This window comes from Manis pentadactyla, chromosome 16 (assembly GCF_030020395.1).
Source record: "Manis pentadactyla isolate mManPen7 chromosome 16, mManPen7.hap1, whole genome shotgun sequence".
In the NCBI taxonomy this organism is placed as follows: domain Eukaryota; kingdom Metazoa; phylum Chordata; class Mammalia; order Pholidota; family Manidae; genus Manis; species Manis pentadactyla.
Window position 1 is genome coordinate 32,844,833 of NC_080034.1, and position 24,075 is coordinate 32,868,907.

Consider the following 24,075-nt stretch of genomic DNA (forward strand, 5'->3'; position numbering starts at 1 on the left):
ACTTATTCTTGGAGAAGCCCTGCAGTGGGCTTTCTTCTGGTGTGTAAAGAATGAGTTTCTTGCCACTCTTCAGTGTTTGAATAGAATGGATTGATGTACAGACTCAACCCAATGAGACAGGAGGCTGTGGATCCCCCTTTTTATTCCTATCCCCTGACAGTCCCTGGCAGAGAATTCCATTGCTGCTGAATCAGGGGCTAGTATCAATGAAAACAGGTACCTAACTGATTCATGCTCACCTCACAAGACTTGTCTGTCTGTCCCTTATAGTCTCTCTACTGTTTCTCATTGTAGTATAGCAACTCATCCAAGGTGACCACCCACAAAAACTCTATAGCAGTAAAAAGCCCTGGGAGGGCTATGGCCCAAAGAGTCAAGTGATCTTAACTAAAGACACACAGGTATTCAAAGATTACTAAATATTTCTCAGTCTTCCTCTTTGGAAATCAACTAGATATTTTTCATTCCACTTTATTGATACTTAAAAAAAAACCCTCTAAACCCCAGATCTACCAAAGCTAGTTGACAGCCATGTTATGGGGAGGCAGACACCACCTATTCTTCCCTCTCCCCGCCTAGGAGAAAGAAGAGAGGGATGATAACAAGCCCCACCACCTGCTTGAGCCCTGTCTCAAATCATCCCCCCATATTTGTGACTTAGTGGATATAACCAAGCACTTCACTGGTAGCTCCAAGTCAGTCTTCTGATATCCTGTGGTCTGTACTCAGGCTGAGAGCACCCAGTAGCGCCCAGGAGCTGCCTTTCTGCTGCAGATGGCAAAATCGTGCTGAACTCGGGCTGTGTGCTGCAGTTGTTACTGGGGAGCACCAAAGGCAACAGAGCGTGCCTATCTGCCCATAAGACCGCCACCACCACTGGGCCTGCATTGTGGTGCGGCCAGAATTTTTATGACAGCCCGGACCTAGTCTCTAGGTCCCATTCAGAACTGGTATGTTCAAAGACCCAAGAAATAGTTTAAAACAATATTCCCAAGGATAAAACAGACGCAGTTCTCACAGAAAGGAGGGGACAAGACAAGAATAATGTGCTGTGACCCAAATCCAAGTGCTGAGCTTTTCATAGTAGTTGAAGTCAAAATAGAACACTTCTCTTACAGATGAGGTAGCATGCCAGACTGCTGCGTCCCTAAAGACACAGTGACGTAATAATCCCCCACACCTCTGTATGGTTTATCACCTACCTTCTGTCACGCATTTCTCGGACCTTCATAACACTCGCCACTCCTGTTTGAGCCCAGTGAGCGTGAAGTCACCAAGGGAGTAGATGGGCGGTCTGCAAATGCCCTGGTGATTTCTCTCCCTGCAGACTGTTCTAGCAGAGCAGGAGGAAAGACATTACCGTGTGGGAAAATTAAAGCTTTGATTGTCTTTACTGACAAGATTCTGATGAATACATTTTTCCAGATTAATAGCTGCATAAAAGTGTCAGAGCTGTGTTGAAGTTCCCCTAGGGAAGCCCCTGGCATGGCAGCTGGGATCAGGGCCACCGCTTCAGTTTAGGATGGTCCCTTGTTATTAGTCACATCTTTCTAGTCTTTATAAACATCAGGTAAGTGAGTTGCTGGGGTGATAGAAGCCACTCTGCTGCACCCTTCTAGGTGTTTGGTTCTAGTCCCTTCCCTAGGGAAGCTGTATGGCTTTAGGTTAAACAGCTGGAGGTTGGGCTGGGTTAAGATGGTGAAGCAGTTTCAGGCTCTACTTGGCCTTCCCTACCTTAATATTTTAGTCTATTGGTCAATAAATGAAAGTGAATCAGCTGCTAAATATTCTATCAAAAGTCTTCACTCAAAGGGCTGCAAATGAAAACACATGATGGATCCCCTGAACCGTTGGCCTCACCATGACATGAACATGAACCTGGTCTCCAAAAACCTAACACGAAGTCCTTGGCAATGTTTTGAATTCTGTGTTATGGATGTCACTTCACTCTCCTTATCCAGCAGACCTCAAAAGTCGAAGTGTTCTTTACCTAGTACAGTTATTCTAAAATGGTGTAGTATCTGTCTGGTGAAGGATTCAGGAAGTATTTACTTTTTATGTATCAAAGCCCTTTCTACAAAGAGACCCATTCTTCTTCAATAAAACACTGCTCAGACCTGGAAACTTGAGATTGTTTTTTGTATTTTGTAAATTTTCATTGTAATAACTGACATCAGATTTGTTTTCTGGCTCTTGAATATTTTTTCTAGTTCTACAAGAGAAGAAATACCCTTGTTTGCTGCCCATCTATCTCACCCCTAGAACGTGATATATTTGAAATGCCACAAATCTCTGCAGGTCAAAATATCCTGACGTCCACTCAGACTTTGTTACAGTCATTGCCACCAAAACGGGAGGTAAAACGCTAGCACCTGACCTCTGTATAGAATCCTGTCCCCATTGACGCTAGAAGCCTAATTTTATGGCAGCATCTCCTGTCAAATCTTGACTATAAGGACAGTGTATCAATTATATCATTGCCATCTTAATACATTCTTTATCACCTTTGTCTTTTTGAAGGGCCCAGAAATGTTAACCTACCCCCCTGTGCCTATTGCCCCTGAGGGAAGAGCTGGAGGAGTCGGCTCTGCCTGGCCAGGATGGGTCCCCCGGGATGGTCAGCGTCCTCCAGAAAGAGACACCTGCGAGTGCTGATTGCTGAAGAGGCCTGGAAACCATCAGGCAGTCAGCCCAAAGGGGACCTGACATTTCCCAGTTTATAGTGGAGCCTCCAAGTATTTTTGGTGTGTGGCCTCTCTATATCCTGAGGCCATCAGGTGCTTTGGGTGACAAAAAGCCCTTTCTGAAGGATGGGCATTCATCTATGACTCCTGTTGCACAGTGATGGACGTAGGCCCTAAAGTTAGCACCCCTTCTCTGCAAGGATGTGTTCCATGTGTGCTGAGCTGGCTGCAGTGGCTTAAGAGAACAGAAGCACAGATGCATAGCTCGCTTGGGCCTAGACTGTCAGTGTGAGCTCAGGCTCATTTAGAGCTGTCCAGAGCATCTGAGGCTGAAGTTCTAGGAAGCCAGGTAGATGGGACTCAGGAAAAGTGCCTGTTAGTCAGAAAAGGGGTGAAAGGTAACAATGCAACCACTGTCAGACCTCCTCTGAGATCCTACATAGTCTGCATCCCTGACAGCTCATTCAGGGAGAGAAGGGCAGAACGATCTGCCAACTCCTGTCTCCCATGAGCCAGAGGCTGACTCTAAGCAGCACTGCCTTCTCATGGGCATTGAGTAGGGACCTGGGGCAACCTAGGTCCCCATCTGAACAGGGAAACCCAGGGGCAGGAGTACATGTGTATATACAACATGCTGGTAGTGTCAGTGTAAAACCAGCTCCTGGAACAAAGGCTAGGTGAGACTGGAGGGGTCGGCAGTGGTATGTAACAGGGGCCTGATGCATGCTGTGCATGAGATGCATCAAGTAGGCAAAGTTGGATGTTGAAAACTGAACAAAAAACACGTAACAGATATGACCTAAAGGGCACACATAGATCACCATATCACAGATCAGAGACCAATAATTTAGACTACATAGTTTCAAATACACATGAAAGGCTTAAAGTGACCAGACACTAGGCCACAAAGCAAATCTATGAAGTTCAAGACATTGCTATCCGCCTGTCTTGCTCTGGTTTTCCCAGAAATTAGAGCCCGAGAAAACAGCTTGGGTATAGGTGACTGATTTGGGGGGCGATCACTTGGAGCAGGAATAGGAAGAGAGATAGGAAAAAAAGGCAGTAAACAGAGCATTGGGTGGCTGTATACTGCTGTGGGCAACTGGGGCTTGAGCCTGCTGGGAACCCCTGAGGGGAATCCTGGAGAATGTACTACAGGTGCTTCTGCAGGATGGGAAGCCAGAGCTTGTATCACCACTTCCTACCCTCCCTGTTAATGAAAGGGAGGGATACTCCAGGAGTATCAGCTCCACTTCTGAGCTATCCTGCATGCAGGCTGAATGAGCTCCTGGGGTTCAGAGAAAGCCCTGAGGAATAAAGTAGAGAGATGGTGAGCCCTTGCGGTAGAGCATGGTTAGCATTCATGACTATCTTTCACCTCAAAGCAGGTATGCCAAGAAGATGAAGTTGAGCCATCACAACAATCTGCTATTCATAGATCACCTTCTCTGACCAAAATGTGATTTTGTTACTTTGATTTCAGCTTAACACCTACATGTTTGGAATTTGGAAAATAATGATAAATTCTTGGTCTAGAAACACATCATAATGTAAAGTAGAATATACTAGAAATGAAAGGCACCATAAATAATTGACTTGTGGAATACAGAAAACAGAATTTAAAGAGAAAGTCTTTTAAGTGTTTTATATGTTGGTGAGCAAACATCAAACTTATTTTCTTCTACCTTTTTGGATTCTGCATATATATAAAATTACATAAGATATCATGGATGTAAGCTAATTATCAGAGAAATGCAAATTAAAAGTACAATGAGGTATCACCTCACACCAGTAAGGATGGCTGCCATCCAAAAGACAAACAACAACAAATGTTGGCGAGGCTGTGGAGAAAGGGGAACCCTCCTACACTGCTGGTGGGAATGTAAGTTAGTTCAACCATTGTGGAAAGCAGTATGGAGGTACATCAAAATGCTCAAAACAGACCTACCATTTGACCCAGGGATTGCACTCCTAGGAATTTACCCTAAGAATGCAGCAATCAAGTATGAGAAAGATCAGTGCACCCCTATGTTTATCGCAGCACTATTTACAATAGCCAAGAATTGGAAGCAACCTAAATATCCATCGATAGATGAATGGATAAAGAAGATGTGGTACATATACACAATGGAATACTACTCAGCCATAAGAAAAGGGCAAATCCTACCATTTGCAGCAACATGGATGGAGCTGGAGGGTATTATGCTCAGTGAAACAAGCCAAGCGGAGAAAGAGAAATACCAAATGATTTCACTCATCTGTGGAATATAAGAACAAAGGAAAAACTGAAGGAACAAAACAGCAGCAGAATCACAGAACTCAAGAATGGACTAACAGGTACCAAAGGGAGAGGGACTGGGGAGGATGGGTGGGTAGGGAGGGATAAGGGGGGGAGAAGTAGGGGGGTATTAAGATTAGCATTCATGGGGGGGTAGGAGAAAAGGGAGGGCTGTACAACACAGAGAAGGCAAGTAGTGATTCTACAACATTTTGCTCTGCTGATGGACAGTGACTGTAAAGGGGTTTATGGGGGTACCTGGTATAGGGGAGAGCCTAGTAAACATAATATTCATCATGTAAGTGTAGATTAGTGATACCAAAAAAAAAAAAGGGGCAGTTCCTGTGTGGTAACCTCCAATGAGTTCTACACAAGAGTATAAAGGGCATATAAAAGTGTAGGCAAAGGGTCTGTTTGTGTTTATACAGAGGATCAAAGCCTAATTGGGCTACCCCAAAAATGAACTAAGATACTATATGAAAAAGAACTTCCAACATCAGCACTCTCTGGAAGACTCATGCCAGAAGATGATCATCAAAAAACCCCAACAAAGATCCACGCACTGCTACAGCTGTAGATGCACTCATCCCACCAGCTCCTGGACTTGCCATGGGAATGAGGAAGGAGATATCTAAGCTGGCCTGTGCATACAGTAAAACAACAAATTTGACTGGATCTATACTGTTGGAACTCAACCAAGAATTAGGAGAACTGCAAATTGTAGCGCTCAAATTTGTAGCACTCCTAATCTTACAACTACAGACTATTTACTGTTAAAAGAACATAAGGGATGTGAACATTCCCCAGGAATGGGTTGTTTTAATTTGTCTGATTTCTCTCAGACTGTTCAAGTTCAGTTGGACAATATCCACCATACCATAGATAAGTTCTCACAAATGCCTAAGGTGCCTAACTGGTTTTCTTGGTTTCACTGGAGATGGCTGGTAATTACAGGTATGCTTTGGTTATGTAACTATACTCCTATTATGTTAATGTGTGTGCGCAATTTAATTAGTAGTTTAAAACCTATCCATGCTGAAGTTACTCTACAAGAAGATATGTCAAAGAAATAATCAATCTTCCCATGTTTTCTTCCGCCTGCTACTTCTATAGCTTTTCTTCTTCCTTCCTAATTACAACCCTTAAATAGAATTCGTGCCTCATATCAAATTTACTGAGTATCATAATTCTTCCAAGTGGTAAAGATACCTCAAGACAAATGCTGGGCATAGAAGCTACAGGGCATGAATATGCAGAGAAGTAAAAAGCTAACCTTTTCAAACAATAAGGCTTCTCTCTCACTTACCAACTTTACATTTCCCTGTATGGCCCCGGAAGATGACTGGTTAGCCAGAGACGGGTAAGATTCCTCAAGGGAGGAACAACCTAAGACAGGCACAGTCGCAGGGGGGTCATCAGGTGAGAAATTGGGATCAACAGAGGTGAGGCTTAGAACCTCATCCCCCCTGTTCTGAGAGAAATCTTCTGCATATGTGGATGTTTTATTGCCCTTGTCTAGCGCGGATTAACACATAGTCTACAGGCACACACCTGATCATCTACATTTGCTCTCTTACAACACTAAACTATGTTTTCTACCTTTATCTTGTATCTACCTACCACTTCAGCATTTTATTAAAAATAATAATAATAAAGAGAGAAATGTGGTATCCACATATAAATCAAGTATAAAAATCAAATGAGTATTCATATTTGAACTGACTGTTTATAGTTCATAATGCATGAGCAAAACCGAAGGTTTCTGTGATGGCTGCTCTTGTACTGTTCACCATGTAAGAACTTATTCACTATGTAAGAATTTGTTCTCCATGTAAGAACTTGTTTGTTATGCCTCAGAATATTGGAGACTGACGAAAATTAGGCTTGGGGTGGATTAATGATTGTGCATTGAGCATTGACCTCCCTATACAGAATTTTATTGTTGTTAACAACCATTTGATCAATAAATATGAGAGATGCCCTCACAAAAAAAAAAAAAAAAAAAAAGATATCATGGATGTAGTACCAGAACCCAATGAAATAAAAAGCAATAATAAAATAGAGATAAGACCAAACACTGATTCTTCAGAAAGGCCAAGGAGATAGGCAAACCCAGTGAGCCCGGTATGGTGAGCTCTGGTGCCCACCCATGTCAGGTCTTAACACATCAGTGGGCAAAGGCTGTCTCCACAACCGCCAGTACACAGCTCTGCCTCAGGACCTTCCCCAGAGCTACAGAAAACCCCTTTGTCTCTGCACAGGGCAGGCCTGAACTGCCGGCGAATAAGATCCTTGGAGCAGGCCTTTCCCAATGACTGGAGTTAAGAGCAAACGCACTTGGGCATTGACAGGCTCAGAGGGGGTGTCTGCAGAGTTTCACCATGAGATTAGGCTCCAGACATTGCTGGCAGTAAGAAGTTAAATAATGCATCTTTTTTCGCTGCTTTAGCTTGTCTTACAGCACACTCTGCCTACTGCCTAGTGTTTCCCAAATAATCTGCTTGCACACAAATTCTTGTCTTAGGTTCTCCTTTTGGGAAAGCTCAAACCAAAATTATTGGTCAGAAACGATGCCTCAGGGGAACAATATTTGGATTTATGAAATAGAACGTATTTACAGATACAGAATATGAGCCACTTTGTGCCAATAACTTTGAAAATGTGAATGACATGAATGTATTTCTAGGAGAACAATATTTGCCATAATGAAGTCAAGAAATGACTTAACTGAATTATGAGAAATAAACTCAGGCCCAGACTGTTTCACCATTCAGCTCCCAAACAGTCAACTCCAATCTTAAGTCTTCCAGAGACAAGAGACATCTCTTAATTCATTTCAAAGCCCAAATAACCTTATTTCTGAAACTAAGGACAGCACAGGAAGAAAACTGGGGTCTAGTACTCATGAACAATAACAGAAAAATAACACACTACAGCTCATCTGACCTAGCTACATACATATACAAAAACACTGTAAAACTGACTCTTTTCCAGGAATATAAGTTGCCCCAAAGTTGGTATGTCAGGCAAGGTCCAATCAGGTAAAAATTCCCTTTGCTTGAAATATCCATTGTTTCTAGTACAACTGACTCTTACATGGGTGAAGGAAGACTGAAGAAGCTCAACAGGTTGGTGAAGCAACCCAGAGATAAACCACAAGGGTATCTATTTTCTGATTCTCTTCATACGGAGTTCTAGAACAGCCAAAATGAATCTGAGAGATGAGTTGTTCCCTGGGGTAGGAGGAAAGTTTCTCTGTGATGGAAATATTCTGTATCTTGCCTGGGAGAGTGGTTAGGTAGGTATAAACATGCCAAAGCCCATTGTACACTTAGGATCTATGTATTCTATTGTATGTACCTTAAATCTCAATGAAATCTTAAACTAACAAATCTAGTTGAAGAATGAAGTGAAAACAAAACTGGCTGTGGACCCACCAATTCATTTCACTGCAACCCCAATACCCTACTTCCCGGCTACTTCTGACATTGTTCATCAATTCCTAGTTTTCATATCTTTGAACAGTATGTTCAGGGTCTATATACTTACAGTTTTTCGGGCTCTTACATAAATGAACTGTTATAATCCTGTGATTTACTCATTGTGAGACTTTTCCATGTATGTTCCTGCAGTTCAACTTCAAAGTTCATTTTTCATCAAATTGTTCCATTGGATAAGCTGTGATCTATTCATGCATTTTCCTTGGCAGACGGTGCTTGGCTTTATATACTTTTATGACCAATGTTGCTTTGAACATTCTCAGGTACTTCTTTTACAAGCATATAATCTCTCAAGGGTATGTACCTGGGAGTGAGTTTTAAAATATATATTTTTTTAACTTCAGCAAATACTTTTCTGAGGTTAACACCAAAGTATACATTCTTACCAACAGGATATAAAGACTTCCTTTTGTTCCACTCCTTGCCAACTGTCGGCAAAAAAATTTTTTAATTGGATAAACTCTAATGACATAATACTACAAGGATTGCAATTTTAATTTTCTTGATTACATTCATGAAAATGTGTTCAACTCCACTTAAGTTTTTTCTGGCAGAGTCTCACTCATGGCCTCTTCAACCATTCTATTTTCAGGCTCTGATTTCTAGTTCTTTACAGTCTGGGTAAAGACTAATCCTGTATTGGTTATATGTCTCAAATCTTCCCAATTGTACCTTTTCCATTCGTTCCCTATATCCTTTGAACAAAAGTTCTTGACGTTAAATTCCCTTATGGATAATGCTTTCTGTATTTAAGAAACACTTTCTAACTGAAATCATCAAGATACTCTATTAAAATTATAAAGTTTACCTCATTTAAGTACTACCCTCCCATCATTCCCAAACCAACTGCAAATGAATCGAACATCTAATTCTACTCTTTCCCGTGTATATAACCTATTGAATAGTACATCCCTTCTCCACTGGGCAGTGATAGAGATAAGCCAATCTTAAGCTGCCCTGCAAGTATGGGTTCACGTCTAAATTTTCTGTTCTACTTGGCCTATTTATCCATCCCTGCCTTATACCACACTTCATACACATTGTCAGTTTTATAAAGGCATAAAGCAGAATTGATTGACTTAGTAGTTGGCACACTTCCTACATTGAGCCTTCAGCCTTCCCAACTGTAACAGTTTTTACCTAACAGGCAAAAATGAAAAGCCTCTAAAAGCCACCCCGGCCTCTAGCCAAGGTAGTCAATCAAAACATCCCATCCCAGGAGGGAGTGGTAAAAAGTGCTGCTTACAAGGATCTAAAGGAGATGGCGATAGTGGTGCCCATCATATCTTCACTTAATTCACCAGGCTGGCTGGAAAACCAAAGGGTCTGGAGTGAGTTTGCTAGGTATACTAAGAAATACCCTCTTTCGGAGCTGTGTTGACATCAGATATCTTTGCTAAAGAAGATTTCATTGGCCTCAGATACATAGTGTATATATAGCCATTAAATGTTAAATATTTTCTGTCAGAATCAGAAGCATTTCACATGAATAGGGATAGACAACATTACAAACTAAATCTTGACCCAGAGCTGCCTAAGCTCTCCCATACTGTAATAGTTTGAAGAAATCAAAACCATCTGAATATACTGAAGGACATCATATTGATCCACTCTATTGACAGCATGCTAATTGGACTGCATGTACAGGAAGGGGCTAATACTCTGGAGATATTGGTAGGATAATATGCCTCTTGGGGTAGAACACAAACCATCAGATGCAAAGGCCTGCCACATAGGTACATTTTCCAATGGTCAAGGGTGTGTTGGGATGTTCCATAAAAAGTAAAAGATGAATTATTGTTTCTTCCACCATGAAGGAAGCATAATACCTGGTGGGGTTCTTTAGGTTTGAAGGCAGCATATTCCATGCCTAGGACTACTTCTCTGGCCCATATACTGAATGGCAGGAAAGGCTATAAACTCCAAGTGGGATCCAGAGAAGAGATAGCCCCATTGGTAGGTCTAGCCTCTGCTGCTTGATAACTTAGCAAAACTCATAGCATGGCTGAGCAAACATCTTCTGAAAAGGCCAAGGTACTAAATATCTTGAAGCCTTGTGGCCCATATGGTCTCTGCTGCAAATATTCAGCTCTGCCACTGTTGTACAAAAACAGCCATTGATCACTCCAGAAGGGAGGAAAAGCAGGTCAGTCCTGTAAGTTCAGAAATCATTATAGCTTCAACTCTTAATTTGAAATGGATCATAGACCTAATGTAACCTTTATGTCTAGGCTGAGGTATGAAGTAGGATTTGTGGCTAACTCTTCCATACGACTATCCAGTTGTAGTCATGCTTATTACAAAAAACATATTCTTCATTGAAGTATGTTGGTGCCTTTGTTAAGTATTGAACATGTATATGGATATAATTTTGAACTCCCTGTCCTATTGCTGGAAAGAGCTCAGTGCCCAGGTATAAGGAATGTGATTATCTGGCCTCCTACAGCTGTTAGCTCTTTGGGGTCTGCCTTAGCTTTTGAAATGAGGTCATGCTCTTTTCAGGGTGGCCCCCAACCAGTGACTATACCACCACTTCAGTCAGTCATTGGCTGGAGGCTTCCCAGAGAAGAGTGTGTCCTTGTCTACCATTAACCTTGGTCAAAGACCCAACTCTTTCTATCCATTACAGGGCAGATTCTTTTCACTCCAGATACTTTGTGAGGTCTAAATTGCAATCTGGTGGATTCGCCTACCCTATCTTCTTCTCTCCTTTCCTTTTACAGGTATTAGTCCCTCAAATCTTCTGCATTCCTAACCCTTTCTCAGCCTCTGCTCCTCCGAAAGCCTATGCTGATAAGTGATCTGTATGTCTACCTTATGCCAGTATCACACTGTCTTGGCCAGCATAGCTTTACTAAGTCTCAAATAGTAAAAGTCCTCTTTGATTTCTATATTAAAATTACTTTGGCTCTTCTATTTCCATTTCCATATGAATTTTAGAGTGTCACTTACTACATTAAAATCCCAGTATCTTGTTTGGTGTCGTGTTGACTATATAGACCAAGAGAATAAGCATCTTAACAATTATCTATGACTATGACCTATCAGTCTACTTAGATCTTTTGTTTCTCAATATTTTAGATAAATACTTTTTTTACATACTTCAGAAACCAAGAACAAATCCATTGATGATAAGGTCTTTTGCCGGTCAACACTAGCTCCATTTTCCTTACTGAACTTTAATCCAATAGAAACAATTAAAGAGAAGGATTAGTTTCATAGGTATCATAAAAACAGAAAAGCAAGAAAGTGTCAGTGCAGTAACTCAGATCAGCAACAGCGTGCAGCCACTACCACCCAAGGCGACGAGGCAAAGGGGAGGTGCTGTGTTCCCAGAGCCCAGGAACCTGACCACTTGAAGGCTATCTAGTAGAAGTAAATATAGAGGATATGCATCTCAGAGTAGAAAACAAAATCACTGAGATAGTGGTCAAAGTTGAGAGAGGTGAGAAATACTTGAGCTTTTATTCCTCCACTGTCCATATCCTGTTAGAAAGTACCACTTAGTGAATTGAGCCAGAAGATTGTTGAAAGATACACTCATTTTCTATTGCTGCATAAGAATATTACTGTGAATTTTGCAGCTTAAATCAACACAGAAACTCTGGATCAGGAATCCAGGCACAGCTTAACTGGGTCCTCTGTTTCTGGGTCTCACAAAATTGTAAATGCAGCCCAGCCAACACCTTGATTACATCTAGAGGCTTGAGTGGGAAAGAATTTACTTCCAAACTCAGTTTTGGTTGTTAGCAAAATTGAGTTCCTTGTGGTTTGGGATTGAGCAATTCAGTTTCTGCTGGCTTTTGGCCAAGGTCCATCCTCATTAACTAGAGGTTCCCCTAATTTCCTTGCCATGTGGGCTCCCTAAATAGATGCCTGCTTCATTAAAGCCAAAAGGGAAATAGTATCCATGCAGGATGAAAGTCACAGTCTTATACAACATAAGCACAGAGGTGTCATGCTATCTCCTTGTCTGTATCTTCTTGGTTAGACCCAAGTGACAGGTCCCACCTATACTCAAGGGAAGAGTATTTATTATGAAATGATGCAAATACCAAAAGGCAGGGTTCATGAGGGATGTCTTAGATGTTGTCCATCACAGCAGGGTAAACTGGAATGTCTAGTTGAAGGGGAAGGGAGGAAAAAAGATCTGAGAACAAAACAACTGACTTTCATGAGCTTGATCTTTTAGGTACCAAGTAGTAAATTACATAAACCAGAACTATTTTAGCCTTTTTGTTTTTGTTCCTTTTAGCCTTTATTTTTAAGTCCCATTCCAATCTCTCCAATAGACAACCACTCTAATGTTTGTGTGTGTCTGAAAATATGCATTTATCCTTGCATAAAATGTCATATGTATTTTTAATTTAAGTGATACTATGCTGTATAGAGCTTTCATTTTCATTTAACACTCCAAGACTGGTGTTTGTTATACCAGTGCAGTTCATGGTTTCTAACTTCTATAATTTTATTTTTCATTTTCTATAGTGAACATTTAGGTTCTTTGCCAACTTTTCTAACACCAAAATCAATATTCTGGAATATTCCCTTTATAAATCTATGTGAGAATACACTGGGGTAAATCCAGAATTATGACTGTTGTGTTACATTTCTTCATCTCCTATCTGACTTTCTTAGAGTAAGAAAAAAATATGGAGTTCTATGCAAAATTGTACATCGAACTCTATATCCAATTAACAGAACATACCAAGCATCCATGAAAAACTAATTAAAAACTGACCCATAACAGGCCAGAGAATCCTAAATTTCAAAAAGCAGAAACTGCATTGTCACAAGAGAATATAACTTACACAACAGGAACAAATTATTCCCCTACCCTTCCGATGAAATGCTGTGCTTCATAACTATTGAATCAAATGTCTAGTATAAATCAAAAAGCTAGAAGTAAACTCAAAACCTTAAATATTCCTTTAAAATGTTTTTTAAAAACTGCATTCAAGTCTAACATATAGCTTTAGCCAAGTTCTATAAGCAATTTCTCTGTTTAAGTATGACCACTAAAGAAAACAAAAGAAATTAGTGCATTAAAACACAACTGCTAAATGTAAGAGCTGGGATGGGTGAAGAAGACACTTCCACTAGCCTTTTTTTTTTCTTGGTTATGGAGTTGGTGTGTATTGGATAAGTGGTGGGACTTAGATCAGGGCATCTTGTCTTGCATTGGTCACTTAGCTTTTGGACAAACTGTTCCCTTTGTTTCAGCTTACCATCTCTAAGCTAAAATGAGACTGGGATAAAAAGGCAGGGAGAAGGAGGTTAGACTACACAAAGTTTACATAAATACTAGCATTGTATTTCAATGCATATAAATACTACATACTTTAAAAAAAACTACATATTTAAATATATATACCAAATATTAATGGGCCCATGTATGAATTCCTGGATGTCAAGAGGCCTGAGCCTATCTTGCTCAGTACGGGCCCCTGCCCCACTCTCCACCATTGAGCACGGACCAGATGCATTTGTGCATGTATCCTTCCCCAGGGGCATGGAGGTAGGTGTCCATGGGCAGTGTTGCCTCAAGCAGAAAATAGTCATGTGACCTATCACAATTAGAGTTCATATCGCAGGGTCTTGCACCTAAGCATGGCTGTGTTGTAGTTTATGAACTTCATCTTTCTAACACACTGATATTACAGGGTGAGGAATAGTAGGAATGTTTTCAGCATGTATTCAATTTACCATATTGAAATATGATCATAGCTACAAATACTTTCTAATTAAAATTGTTCTCATTTAATTTGCTTGGGCAATATCACAGTGGTGAAAAGTAGCAGTAATAGTAATAATGCCATTTTTCTAACTAAATTGGGTGCTTCTAAGGGCTCATCACTAAATGTGATATTTGCTGTAAGCCTTCAGGGGATTCCTGGTAGCAAGTTAGATATTTCCTTTTATTCTTAGCTGGCCAAAATTCACTCATTTATAAGTTTGCATAAGCTTTGCTGAAATTTAAGATAATGTGGCTTTTCTCTAGCATGTTAATGCAATGAGTTATTGATACCCACCCCCTACACACACATATTGATATTTCCTTGCATTTTTGAGAGCAATCCTACTTGGTCCCTGCACATTATTTTCTTAATATACTGCCATATTGTCCAATGTTTTTAGATTCCCTGCATCTTAATGATGTTGACATAGCATTTTTTTCTCATTCTATCTGATATTAAAATTATGCTACATAAAATGAATTAGCCAATCTTCATCTTTGTGCATTTTCTTTATGCAATATACTCTCTGACTTTAATCAGCAGAGTCTAAACCAGGACAAAGACAGCATTTCAAGTATTTACTACAGTTATCCTGGTAATGAGTTATTCTGAATATGAAGGTTCCAGGAGCCAAACAAGTGATGGAGACAGTGAGAAAACCAAGAAATTAACAGCTACGTGGACCCACTACTGCCCCTGGGCAGGGGAGACAGAGGGGAGACCTAGGTTGGGGCACTAGGGGAAAGAAACCAAGGTGGGCCTGTACAAGTCTCAGAGTTGTTGCCGGAGAGAAAGAAGGGGAACTCTCTTCCACCCTCCAGTCCCCCAGCAATGGCACTGGCCAAAAGCAGCCGAGAGCCAGCTGAATGAGGAGCCTGGGAAATGCAGCCTGCAAGTACACGCGTTAGCTCCCCGCAGTACCCTGAGCAGGAAAGAAGGGTAAGGACTGAAACTGGGAGCGGATGTCAATAGACTTTTGGATTCGTTCCAGGTTCTTGCTCTCTGAACAATGCTGCTACAAGCATTCTTTAATGTGTCTCCTGGTGCACATATTTAAGAGATTCCTTATGGCATGTTTATCCAGGAATTGTTGGGCATTTGGACCTCATATTTTACTAAAAATACCAACCTGTGTTCCAAAGCACTTTTGTTTTCCATTCCCACCTGTGTATGAAAGTTCTCCCTGTTCCTCAATCCTGACAATGTCAGAGTTTCAGGGACCTTCTCTTTGCTCCCCAGACTTTCTCTACCCTCTGCCATGCTCCCAAGGCTGACCTGAATTTACTCAGTCACCCAGGTTCTCAGGCCCCCGGGTCTCAGTTTGGTCCCTCCAGTAGGGACACTGGCAACAGATCTGAAGGAAGGTAACTTCCGTTCCACTGGTCCCTCCAGGGGAGTAACGGCTTCTCCCCTTGGTTACTATGCTGTCCAGTGTGCTTCCGCTTCACATTGCCAACACCATTGTGAAGAATCCCTTTGCAAATAAGCCCTCATATTCTAAACTGAGTGAGCCATTGCCTCCTGCTGGGACCCAGCCAGGTATCCTTTACCCTCTCTAACTGTTGTGAGTCTGGTGCTTCCGTAATCTTGTTTTTAACCTCAGTCCCCCAGCATTAGTAGTGTTGACCATCTTCATGGTTACTGATTATTTCTGTGAAATCTGTTCAAAACTTGCCATTGAAGAATTTTTCTTTCTTATGAATTTATGAGTTTGTTATATAACCTAAACACTAGTCTTTTTGGTTCATATGGTACAAATATTTTCTCCCAACCTACAATGTCTTTTCTCTCTATGATGCCTCCTTAATTCTTTAATGTAGCAAAATTAATACTTTTTCAATGCATGCTTTTAACATACTGAAAGATTTCATTACCTCAAAGTCATAAAATCTTAGAAGACAATGTAGAATAAGCTGGCTTTCATTTACATATTTAATGTATCTGAAATCAATAAACTCTTTGTGTTTGGTGAGAGGTAGGGTCCATACTCAAGTTTTTCCATATGAATAACTTCCTGTCCTAGACTCCTTTACTGAAGTATCCATTCTTGTCCCACCCCTTCCCTACCCTCATGCAGCCTTCTCATTTTAGATTTCTGCATACTTGTTCTGTTCTAGGTTCTTCTGTTCTGTTGGTCTTCGTTAGTGTATGTTATAAGTCTTTCTCCAGTACTGAAAGCCTCTGCCATGTTTTCCTTCAGTGCATTAGCCCTTTGTGCCTTCAACAAGTTCTAAATTTATATGGAAAAACAATTACAGAGGAAAACAAAACCTTTGGAGTTTAACATGTTAAATCTGATTATGAATGTATTTATTTTGCCATTCTTCTTGGAGCTCCTAGGATGTGTGGTTTTCTGCTATTTCTTTCAAAGTTTGCAGTCTTTCTGTCTTTCCCTTCAGACTTTTTAAAGAGCAGTTTCAGGTTCTCAGCAAACTGGTGTATTCGTATTATACCCCCTGCCCCTGCCTTCTATCTTTAAATATTTCTCCTGCCCTTTACTGTCTTTTCTCTTGGCACTTCCATAATAAACTATGAGATTTACATTTATAAATGTAAGTGTTATATAGCTCTCAGATTCTGGGGCTTTTTCTATGTTTCAGTTTGGATCATTTTTGATCTTCATGTTCCCTGATTCTTCAGCTGGGTTGTCTTCTGATGAGACACTTGGGGACCACCTTTATCATGTCTTCTGCAAGCTTTTCCATTTCTTCCATAGTTTCAATTTCTCTGTTGAAATTCTCCATCTGTTCATGCCCACTGTCTACCCTTTGCACTACATCTTTCATCATCTGATATGCTAGTATGTGAGGCATCCCTGAGTTGGTTCTGTTGACTACTTCATTCCTTTAGAATAGGTTTTTTCCCATTCTCAAAATGTGAGTATAAGCTCTTCCGAACAGAACGAATAAGTTTGCCCTGGGCTGGGAAAATATTTTCCCCCCAGAGTTGCAAATTACCTTTGAAACTGAAATCAGTCAAAGGTTAGAAATAAAGTGGGAGAAATCCATTTATTGCTTATAAGCAGTCATCCACTTCTGCTCATCTGTGTCTGTCATGAACCAGCTGCAAAAAAGGGACCACACCCAACCTCTCAGGTACAGATATGCCCTCTCTCCCCCTTGTAATCACCTATTGATATGGAGATGGACTACTTCTCTCCACCCCTTGGAAATACCTATTGATATGGAAATGTACTAAGCCAGGTGAGACACTCAGGAAATATTGCAATTTTACCCAGCCCACCCCTCCAGAAATCTCGCCTCACAATCTACTCACTTCCCATCTTCCACAATGGCCCCTGTGCAAGGAAACTGGAGCACTGTAAACAGACTAATAACATGCAACAAATCATGATAATCTGCAAACTGGAGGATTCAGCTAAGTTCAAAGTTCTATGCAGATTTAGTCCATAGCTCGCCCTTTCCACAGGTGGTCAGTAGCTGAACACGTCAGGAGTTCAGAGCAATCATCACATGGCAGTTGCAGCCTGGGGGCAGGTCCAAGCCACAGGGACTGTAGAAGAAAATAACCTTAAAAGCCATAAGATACATCTTCTAATGACACCAGCATAGGAAAATCTTGTCCATCAGATAGGATGCATGCAAGAGAGTGGTTCTGTGATAGGACAATGGCAGGAATCAGGTCTCATCCTGGTCTAATACAACAGACCTTCACCTACTTCCCTGTGGGAGTTACAGATGGGTCAATATATAGGGCTACAGGAGGTACATGCACTGGCCATAAAGATAAAACAAACTTCCCCATAAGATGATCTTACCTCCTGGAAATTTGGGGTACACTACCATGATCTTTGGGGGCCACTCTGCTGTTACTCCAGGAACACACAGGAGGCCAGCTTCCAGGACTTTTCCCCAAAGTTCCAGAAGAGCCATCCATCACTGGTCCATGTGTCAAAATGTCCAGGACCATGTCCATTCAACAGTGTCTCCAGGGTTTAATGTAGTTGGGGCTGGCAGCAGGATGTTGCTCTGCTGGCCATATCCTAGCTTCAATAACCACTCTTTGGTTTGTACATACAGCTGTACAGGAGAGTCAGCAATGTGTGTTAGCATGTCCACAGGACTCAAGGCTCCTTTTCAGGGCTTCTCACTCAAATGCCATAATACTGTCCATAAGTGAACTGACCAGCTCCATAGACTATTGGTGTCCAACTTCAGACCAGATTTCAACAAACCATTGTACCTCTCTATCATGCCTGCCCTGGTAGGGTTATATGGTACATGAAACTTCCACTTTATTCCTAACTGCTATGCCCATTCTTGTAATGCATGTCCAGTAAAGTGGGTGCTGTGATCACTTTCAATCACCTGTGGCCTGCCATTGGCTACAAAGAGATGTTCTAGGCCCCTCTCGGTGGTTTGATGATCTGTACAACATGCAAGAAAAGCAGTCCAGTAGCTGTGTCCACACAAGTCACGGCATATTGATATCCTTCTGATATGGGCAGAGGCCCAATATAGTCTATCTGCCACCTGACAAGGGGTATCAGCCCTTTTACTATTCCCATGTTGCTGCAGGACTCAGTGTAAGTCCCTCTTAGAGTGCACAAGACACTCCTTCTAGACTCTGCTAACTTCTTCAAAGATCAACAGAAAGCCCCACCAATGGGCTATAGCCCACATTATCTTTTGCCCTGTGTGCAACAAATGCTGATGTAACCAGCCTCTTCTAGCCAATGCATCTGAGCCAATGTATATGCTTCATCATTCCCTGGGGATGCCAATGGCAAATGACCAGTCACATGATATACAGAAACTGTGTTAGTCTGACCAGAGGCCCATAGGTCTTGCCACAGCTCTTGCCCTCAAAGGGGCCAGTGACCAACCATCCAGTTGGCATGGTACCATGTCGGTAGACACAGGGTCAAGCCCCAATAGGCAGCCCAGCTGTCAGTGCAGGCAATTACAGGAGAGGGCTCCTGGGTGATCACGAGCCATACTGGCCGCAACTCAGCCCATTGACTGCTCTTCCCCTCTCCATCCTCCATCCATATTGTCCCAGTCTTAGCATGGAAAGCCACAGCCCTCCACTTTGTGGGTTGCCCGTGACTGGAGCCATCTGTCTACCAAGTATCTTCAGGTATAGGGGCTTTTCTCTGCTGATAAGGACTCTTGGCTACCAATGGCTCAAAAGCAAGTTCTTCCTGCTTTTCACTGGTATAGGTCACTGGCCCCAGTAAGCACTGGAGTTCTCCACTTAAGGGGCTAGTAGAGAGGGCATTGCACTGTTGTAAATATGCATCCCATTTGGCCAGCTTAGGTGTCTGTGCCACACTGCTCCATGGCCTTTGGGTCCAGTCTTGCACTCACCCTGTGATGGGATAGGTAGTTACCTTAGTCAGAGCTGTTCCAGTGAGGGGCTCTGTAGCCAGCAAGGCATGGTACACAGCAGCCAGTTGCTTCTCTATCAAGGTGTACCAGACCTCTACTCCTTTCCATAGTTGTGACCAGAGTCCAGTAGTTTGGCATGTCCATTCAAGCTGCTGCCAAAGACCCCATCCATAACCATATTCAGTTACATGAACCATCTAGCTCACAGGGCCTTGATGAGTTCATTATTTTCAAAGCCTGCATGGCCTTGACTGCTCACTTGGCAGCAATAAAAGCAGCTGCACATGTCTCATCCCAGTCCCACCTGATGCCCTTTCATACCAATTGGTATAAGGGCTTCAGAATTTGTGCCAAGTGTGAGATAAACACTCCCCAGTAGCCCAAAAGACCCAAAAACTTCTGTAAGACTGCTACAGTGGTAGGGGTGGGGAAAGCCTGGATTGTCTATGACTGCTTCTGGGATAACTTCAGTTTTACCCTACCAGACAACCCCCAAGAACTTTACTGGCAAACCAGGTCCCTGAACCTTGGTACTGTTCATAGCCCATCCTTTCTCCTGTAGATGTTGCAGCAGTCTAGGAACTGCCCCTTCTAAATCTACAAGAGAATCAGATGTGAGAATATCTTCAATGTAGTGATACAGCCACACCATTTGCAGTTTCTTCCATGTGGCCAAGTCCTGGGCTACAAATCTGTGATAAATGGTGGGAGTGTGGAGGTATCCCTGTGGAAGGACAGTGAATGTCAACTGCCGGCCTTCCCATGTGAAGGCAAACTGTTCCTGACATTCCTGTGTTATGTCAATAGGGAAGAAAGCATTAGCAAGGTCCATAGCATAATGATGTGTCCCTAGTTCATGACTGAGGATGTCCATAAGGGCTGCTATAGAGAGGACAGCAGCATGCAAAGGGGATGTGACTTTATATCAATTCCCTGTAATCCATGATCATAAGCTAGGAGCTGTCTGGCTTTTTCATTGGCCACATTGGGGAATTAAAAGGACTATGAGTGGGCTTTATGATGCCCACCTTCTCCAACTCCTGTAGAGTTTCTCCAATTTCCTTGTGTCTCCCAGGCAATTTATACTGCTTAGTATTTGTCAGCCCCTGAGGTACAGGCAGAGCTACAACTAGGTGCTTAGCATGTCCCCTCAGAACTGCCTTTGCCACATGTACACTCAGTCTGAACTCACCTGCAGTGGTCTGTAACTATAGGCCCTACAGGATATCTACCCCCAAAATATTCAGGGATGGGAGGAACATACACAGTATACTCCTTTGGGGTAAACGCCCTATCCCCAATGGGATTTGGGCTTTCTTCATTCTAATTGCCTTACCCCCATAGCCATCTAGCACAGCAGGGGCCCCAGGAAAATGCACAGGGTTGCCATAAATCAGAGAACATTCAGCTCCTGTGTCCACCAGTGCCTGGACATGTTGTACATTCACAGGACCAATGAATCGTGAATTCTACATGTGGCCTCCAGTCCCCACCACGTCCCCCAAGGTTGGGGGCCTTGACACCCCTCACTCAGTCAAACTGCAACACCCAATTGTCTTCCTGTGGGGGTGAGGGCCCAGATGGAGCCTGAGTATTATCCCCAAGGAAGTCTTGCAGGGACACAGACTAGACACGGGGCCTTGACTCTGGTTTCCATGTCCTGGAACTCAGCGGCTGGAACTGGCTTTAACTGGTGCCACAGTTCCAACAAGCTCCTGTTGGGTTTCCCATCAACTTGTTCTTTCACTACCCTGGCCTTTATCACTTCAACCTACATCTGAATCCTCAAGACCTTCATGGGGCCCTTTGCACTTCTCCTTTCAGTCGTAGCCCATACTTCCTTCCATTTTCTTATTGTTTCAACCTCCCTAGATCTGCTAAAGTATGAATAGCCTCACTTAGGGGTTGCCCTAGGTGGGGGGAGGGGGCAAGAATAGTCACTAGGGACCCAGTGGACTGCTGTGCTTATTACCAGTGCTAGGCTTATGGTGGGGCCAGAGGGATCCTGTTCTCCATGACCAGCCTTAGTCTCAGGTTGGCACTGTGTGCCTGGGCCTATGGGGTGGTGGTTTCTGAGCAATAGCACTCCATCCCATGGAGTCATGCTCCTCCTGGTCTTTGCAGGAAAGTAAATCCTACCTCTCCCTGTAGCAGCATTCCTGTTTGTACTGGTATAGGAATGGGGGCAGGCTATGTGGTTTCCTGCTCCTCTCTTCCATGGGCCGTGGTCCTTGCTTTTGTCCTGGCAATGGGAAAGAAGGAATACCTCCCCTCCTACAAAGGTCATGTGGGCTGTACTTCCCTTCCTTCTCCATAAGATTTAAGTCTTTACTAGGATCTGGGGAGAGAGCATTTTCCACTCCTTCCCAGTGACATAGGCTTTAGTTTCTGCTGAGAGAAGGTGCAGGGAATGAAGAGGTATTTGTACCTGGCCCCCAGCAGCAGGCAGTCCTATCTGGTATGCTTGTACCAACAGGTTCTTTGGTTCCTGCCTCGGTCTTGTGGACAGCCAGATGATGCCCTTGGCAAAGAGCTTGTAATGGGTATGAACTTCTCTTACATTTTGGGCCTCCAGGTATTTGAAACTTCAGCTCACACTTGGCCTTTAAGAATTCCTTGACATTCTCCCTGATTTCTTCTTGCCTCCATCTCTTCCTCTGTGGTGTCCTGTCTCTCCTCAGCAGAGGGGATGAGCTCTCCAGAATTTATTTGGTTGACTTGTGACCTCAGCTCTCTGGAATTACAAAAAGGTAAAATTTTGTAGATCTGGTTTTTTCTTAAGAGTGTTCTCTTGAGACTTTCTAAACAGAAACAGTACCTCATCCCAAAATTTTTACTTTGCACTATTTATTTTTTGGCCTATGGATTACTTTGCGAGTTGAGATTCTGAATCCCCAAATATGAGATGATTTTTCAGTCATTTTTGTTCTAATCTACTAGTATTCAGTTGGAGCTCACTCAGTATAATTTGCCTCTTAAAATTTGATTTGCTGAATTATCTTTTTGTCAAAGTTCTGCATGTGCTTGAATGTGTTTCACATTTACTGGGTGCACAGTTCTACCTGTGTTCTAGTTTATTAATCTTGGTAGTCAGATCTTTAATATCCATACAAATTCATCTAGTTTTCTATTGTGATACAATGAATCATAAGAAATACATATTTGGCCATTCATATGACCAAATACATATATATTTCCCAGGTATGTTTGAGCTTCATCCACAGTTCCTGAAAACATTGCAGTCTTAAAGGTGAAACAGGTGTTTTGTCATGTTAATGAGAGACTTTTGGACCCCCACCCAGGGGCGGGGTCTGGAGGCTGAATCAGCCAAAGGCCAATAATTTAGTCAGTCCTGACTATGCAATGAAGCCCTCACCAAACCCCTGAGAGGATCTTTTTGCTCTCACTCTGCTCTGCTTTTCCTGCTCTGCTGGGTTGGATCCTGCTTCCCAGTGAGAGAACTTCTGTGCTTGGGGAACCAGGACACCTCCATGTGCCACCGAGCCAGGCCCCAAGCTCCATGAGGATAGAAGCTCCTTTATTTGGGGCCTTGCCCTCTGTCTCTCTTTATCTGGCTGTTAACTTGTATCCTTTATTAAACTGGTAGATGTAATTGTTATCCTGAGTTCTGTGAGCCGCTCTAGCAAATTAATCAAACCTAAGGGAGAGGTCATGGAAACCTTTAATCTGTAGCCAGTAGGTCAAAAGCACAGATAACTGGGGCTTGCAGTTGGCATCTGGAGTAGCTGGTGGAGGGCAATCTTGTAGGACAGAGCCCTTAACCTGGGGAATCTGGTGCTGTCTCCCGGCAGATAGTATCAGAATTGAGTTCTCCAATACCCCACTGGTGTTTGAGAATTGCTTGTTGTTAGTCTTTGTTGGAAGAGCCCCTCCCCACAAACTTAGACACGCTGGAATCGGGTCTGGGAACCCAAATGGAGTTATCCTATTGCTGTTGTGTACTATATTGTTATTGTTATGTATGTATGTAGGGGAAAAAGACACCATTGCATTTGGTGTCGGACAAGTAGGAATCACATCTCTCAATTACTGAAGAAAGTGTATTAATATTCCAATATGTTCATGCATTTCTTTTACCTAAAGGAACTATAAATTTCAGTTGATACATTTTAAGGCAAAAATATGAGAAACAGTCACTTCAAAATGACATTCAGTTTGAATATACGTAATAACTTGCTCTCAAAGTCTGTTTTGTCTGACATGTTCATGTAATTTGGTTTTGTTGGTATCTTTCTACCTCTTCAACTTTTCTGCATCCTCATGTTTTGAGTTGTGTGTGTGTGTGTATATAGCTAGACTTTCTGAGGTCTGACATCTTAATTGAAGTATTTATCCCTTTATTATTAAAATGCATTAACTAAAGGCAACTGATGATCAGTACTTTCGCTTTGTGGCTAGACAGTTTTGCACATCTAAGTTTCATTCTATTGAGGCTATTATATTTATTGATTAGTCTATCTTCAGCCAGTGGGAGCCCCTCTCAGTAGTTGGGATTCTGGAATT